The following is a 5,924-nucleotide window of genomic DNA, read 5'->3' as shown; positions in this document are numbered from 1 at the left end:
CCAGCGCAAAAATACAGGCAATAACATAAAGACCTATATGGCAACATCAGAACCTAGTGATTCTACACCTGCAAGACCTAAACATACCATGACAGAAGAAACAGAAGAAATCAACCCTAAAAATGACTTTAAGAAGATGATAGAGGCCCTTAAAGAAGAAATAAAACATTCCCTCAATGAGGAAATAAAAACTTTCCTTAAAGAGGAAATGAAAAACTACCTTAAAGAGGAAATAAAAACTTTCCTTAAAGAGGAAATGAAAAACTCTCTTAAAGAGGAAATAAAAACTTCCCTTAAAGAGGAAATGAAAAACTCCATTAAAGAGGAAATAAAAAACTCCCTTAAAGAAATGGAAGAAAAAACGAACAAAAAATGGGAAGAAATCAAATCAAGCCAAGAAAAAGCAATTAAACAGATGAAAGAAACATTCCAAGATCTGAAAAATGAATTTGAGACAATAAAGAAAACACATGCTGAGGGAATGCTGGAAATAGAAATCCTGACTAAACGAACAGGAACTACAGAAACAAGCATAACCAACCGATTGCAAGAGATGGAACAGAGAATCTCTGACACTGAAGACACGATAGAGAAAATAGATTTGTCAGTCAAAGAAAACACTAAAGACAAAAAAGTCGTAACACAAAACGTCCAGGAAATTTGGGATACCATGAAAAGACCAAACCTAAGAATAATAGGGATAGAGGAAGGAGAAGAATACCAACTCAAAGGCACAGAAAATATATTCAACAAAATCATAGAAGAAAACTTTCCTAACCTAAAGAAAGAAATACCTATGAAGATACAAGAAGCTTACAGAACACCGAATAGGCTGGATCCAAAAAAGAAGTCCCCTCGCAACATAATAATCAAAACACTAAATACACAGAACAAAGAAAAAATATTAAGAGCCACAAAGGAAAAAGACCAAGTAACATATAAAGGTAAACCCATCAGAATAACACCAGACTACTCAATAGAGACTATGAAAGCTAGAAGATCATGGACAAATCTCATGCAGACACTAAGAGACCACGGATGCCAACCCAGACTATTATACCCAGCAAAACTCTTAATCACCATAGGCGGAGTAAACAAAATATTCCAGGATAAAACCAGATTTAATCAATACCTGTCTACAAACCCAGCCCTACAGAAAGCACTAGAAGGGAAAATTCAACCCAAAGAGGCTAAACACATCCATGAAAAATCAAGCAATAGATAATCCCACACCAACATACACCACAGAAGGACAACACAACACAACCACAAAAAATAACAGGAATTAACAATCACTGGTCATTAATATCCATCAATATCAATAGTCTCAACTCACCTATAAAAAGACATAGGCTAACAGAATGGATAAGAAAACAGAACCCATCCATCTGCTGCATACAAGAAACACACCTTAACTTCAAAGATAGACACTACCTCCGAGTAAAGAGCTGGGAAAAGGCTTTCCAAGCAAATGGACCTAAGAAACAAGCTGGTGTAGCTATCCTAATATCTAGAGAAAAAGGATGTTTCAAAAGAGAAGAAGTCTTGTGGCAATGCCTCAGTGGTCCAGGTAACTACCAGGACTCGTAAATCCGAGACAGAGACTAAGGCAGCAGAGATCTAGAGTGGAGTGCTGAATTCTGGCAAACAGCTGCATCTTTCTTCCAGATGTTGAGAAAGATGCATCACAAGCACAGACTGGAGGCTGGGGGCTAGATGGTTTTGAGGAAGAGGTCTTGGGGGACTCTTTCATAGATCAAAGGGAAGCAATGCCTTCTGGGAAATGAGCTAAGTTTGAATCTAGTCTTTAAGATTAGAAGTCAAAAACAAAAATATTAAGGAAAGGAAAACCTAATTGATCTTTGAAGTATTGTTATGTGGAATTGAGTGGGACTTTTGAGGCCTTGGACTCAAAACAAGGACTTGGTTGTCAGGCCTATATTAGGCCTAAACCTTGGTGCCATGTAGTTGTACTTAAATCATTTCAATGGAAAGTGTCTTAGTGATTGGAACTTCTAGTGCAGTTTGGAGTTCTTCCATTTGAAAAATGTGATATTTGCATGGGATTTTTTGAATCTTGTTTTCTAGTCCCTCCCCATCACTACCCTCATAGTCTGAAGGTAGATTTTTCTCTTGATAAAGGAACAATAAAAGTAAACATCTTGTTTGTAAATAGGTATCTAGTAACTAGTGGTAAACTTGAAATGGTAGAATTCTTTAAAGCCTAATTCTAGGTAGCCTTAAGAAAATGTATCTTAATTATTTTTGAACCTGTATTCACCTTGTTTTTTTCAAATATCTTAAGTTATATTTTCTTTTTCAGAGCTGCTTCTTATTTGGGGCTACTTTTTTTTTTTTTAATTGAGGCGTAATTCATAAAAGGGTATATTGTTTTGATGAGACTTTTTACAACTGTGGCTGGATGTCTTTCTTTAGTCTTCCAAGAAGGGCCATTTTACTTTTTTAGAGTTACTTTTTAAAGTCATGAGGTCAACAACTTGGACTACTATGCTTGTAAGTGCTAATGCAAATTAAAACCCAAGTTGACCTCCAGCAGCAGTTCATTCTATGTTGACAGCGAGAGAACACTTTGCCTGTTAGGATACTGTTACTCGTGGACTGAAATGCTGAAGAAACCCCTCCCCCTACTTTGTTTTTTGCAAAAATCAAGGTATATTCTTGGGTTTCCTGGTTGACCTCAACAGATAAACTGAGCTGATAGTTTTAGTTCAGAAATGATCTGAATGTAGATTTACAGTCTACGTGTACAGCTGGCTAAGTGAGATTGCTTTCACAGTTCTGCATGTATCCCATCGGCTCCCCATTAGTCACTGAACTCTTAAAACTGGTATTGTAACATTATCACAATGTTTTGCGCCAATTTTATAAACTTTACAGTGCAATATGTGTTCCTTTTCTGAGGCAAACCAATGGTATATTTCTCAAGGTTCTGCTGCTAACAGCAGCATTGATGGAGGATTTTTTATACATTTGTAATAGATAGAAATAAACCAGAAAGAATGAAGAAAAAAAAAGTGGTGGAGGAAAAGGTGAACACTGCAAGAATACTCAAAAGGGCTGAGAGTTGCAAATGCCAAGAATGGCTTTGCATAGTAAATGGAATAGAACAGCTCTGAACTATAGCTTACTTTTCCTGGTTTGGTCTGACAGAATGATTAAATGCTTTTGTACAAAAATCAGAGCCTTAAAAACAAGGATTTGGTGAGATTGTAAAATGGTGTGTCACTTTGGCAAAACAGTTTGGTGGTTGGTCAAAATGCAAAACATTGTTACTCTGTTACTCAACAATTCTACCCTTAGGAATATATCCTCAAACTACTGAAAATGTGCACCTATGAAACATGTACATGAAAGTTTATAGCAGTATGTTGCTAGTAGTAAAAAAGTTAAAACAACTCAAATAGCTATCAAATACTGGAGAGAAATAAAATGTGGCTTATTCATACAATAGAATATTACTAAGACATAAAAATGAATGAGAAACTGACAGATTAAATGACTTTGGTGAACCTTCATAATTTCATTTGTAGATCTTTCCATTTCTATTATATAAATACATTTGGGGTTATAAATTATAAATGTACTGCCTCCTGTCAACATTGTATACTTCTATTTGATGATTTCTGTGTCAAACATTATATGGAAATGTTTCCAAGTATTTTCTGTATTAACTGTGAATGAATAGAACAAAATAAATTGCCTGTGATGGAAAATAAATAAATAAATAAATAAATAAATAAATAAATAAATAAATAAAAATTAAAAAAAAATCAAGAAGATAATCTAAAGTTTTAGAAAGGCACATAGTTGAATGTTTTATTACAGTCCAATTATTACTAGATGATACACTTTTTCTTGCTAGGATTGGTTGATGACCAAAGGTGATGATTAATTCCTTATACCCATTTCTGCCCTCAATTTCCTGATATAAAAAAAAACTATTGATGAGTGTGAATGTACCTTAAAGATTTAAAGTAGAGCTGATTTTTTTCACATATAAAAGTTTACATTTGTGATTCCTTTAAGATTCCTTGTAAGATTACCTTTCAAGGTAAGTAATAGAGTAACTGCAAAATGCAGCCTGTCAGCAAAAGACTTGACTGAGAAGAATACTTTGCTTGCCCACGTGGTTGATCTATGACAAGTTGCTTGGGTATGAATGTATGCGGGTTCTTGGGATAATTTGTTTTTCACCTGTAATACATAGAATGTTTAATCATGTAAAGGATTTACATGCTGTTTTTTACTGTTTGTTTTGTATTCATTGTAATCATTCACTTGAAAAACAAAATGTAACCACACTGTAATTTTTATATTGCCTGAAAGATTTGTTGGGATATATAAGCTGTAAGGAAAAGAATAGAGATGGAGTTAAAGAGAGATTTTTAACTCTCCAGAATGAGAATTAGAAGGAAAACATCAAGAATGAAAGAGTAAAAAATGAGTTAGAAAAAAAAAATATTAGGAATGAGAGGAGATCACCAGGACAATAAAGAATAGAGAATGCAAAAGGAGACTAAAGAAAAGGTCTGAAGAAAACTATCAAGACAGTTTGTGAGTGTCTTTTCCCCAATCCCTTCAGATAGAAAAGTCTAGTATGTGCTGATGCTGTGGATTTCCCTTTGATCCCTGAGCTGCCTGGAGGCTGGTCCCTCAGGCAGCAATATATGAAAGTTGGACTTTGCCAACACTGCAAACCCATACAATGCTAAAACAATAAAAAGATAAACCACATGCATGTGAAAATGGATATATCTAAAATAAAGGAAGAAATCTTAAACTTGAAAACCACCAGGGTGTCATTTGATTGATGAATAGACTGATAGCTCCTTGCTGTGGAGTATAGCAATTTTCAATGACAAAGGAGTGAGCTATCCACAAATGATGCATCTTGCTAAGTGAACAGAGGCAATATGGGGAGCCACTGGCTGTGTGGGTCCAATGGTATGACAATAGAGGCAGTAAAAAGATCAACAATTCTTTGAGTAGACAAGGGGGGGAATGGAAGACAGAAATACAAGGATTCCACAGGGCAGTGAAGCTGTTCGTCACAACATTGGAACACTGGGACAGCAGGTACACACAGCATGCACTAGTCAAAAACCACAGCAGAAGCAAGAAGGATGGATTTTGGGAAGTGATTGAATCATTAAGGATTCTGAACTCACCAATGAATTAGTTCACTGACAGGTTCATAATTTGATGGGCTCTTGAAAAGAGGTAATATTTAGGAAATAAGATCTTTTCTAGTTGAAAGGAGTGGGGCAGTATTTTGTGAACCACGGCATGTGTTCACAGTCATCCTCAAACACACACACAAATGTGTAATTAAAAAAATCAAGGCTACCCTTTTCTGTAGTTGTACAAGTCATTTAAAGAAGGCCACCATAAGTATTTGACCACTAGAAAATGAATGTCAAGGTCTAGAGTATAATTTTTATGTCTTAATATTTTCGTGCTGATGAAACATATGTGACAACTTATCATCTTTGCATTTGAAAAAAACAAAAGCAATAAGAATTGAAGTAGATTTAGATTGGTTTAGCAGTAGCTGTTAAGAATCCCTTACATACATGAAGATGCTTACACAACTCTCTTAAGGAATATACCAACTCTGAACCAAGACCACAAAGGGGGTTACAATAAAAGCAAAGGAAAAAGTTAAACAAAGGGGGTCAGGCCTGGTGGCACAGGTGGGAGGCAGAGGTAGGTAGATCTCTGTGAGTTCAAGGTCAGACTGGTCTACATAATGAGACCCTGTCCAAACCCAATAAGGTCAGTGAGATGGCTCCACAGATAATAGCCAATCAGCCAAGCCTGATGACCTGATATTTAACCCCAGTTCCCCAATGGTGGAAAGGGAAAACAGACTCCCATAAGTCCTCCTCCAACTTTCACACACA

The sequence above is a fragment of the Peromyscus maniculatus genome, chromosome 13 (assembly GCF_049852395.1).
Source record: "Peromyscus maniculatus bairdii isolate BWxNUB_F1_BW_parent chromosome 13, HU_Pman_BW_mat_3.1, whole genome shotgun sequence".
Classification (NCBI taxonomy): Eukaryota; Metazoa; Chordata; class Mammalia; order Rodentia; family Cricetidae; genus Peromyscus; species Peromyscus maniculatus.
Note: the sequence above shows the minus strand (reverse complement) of the source record.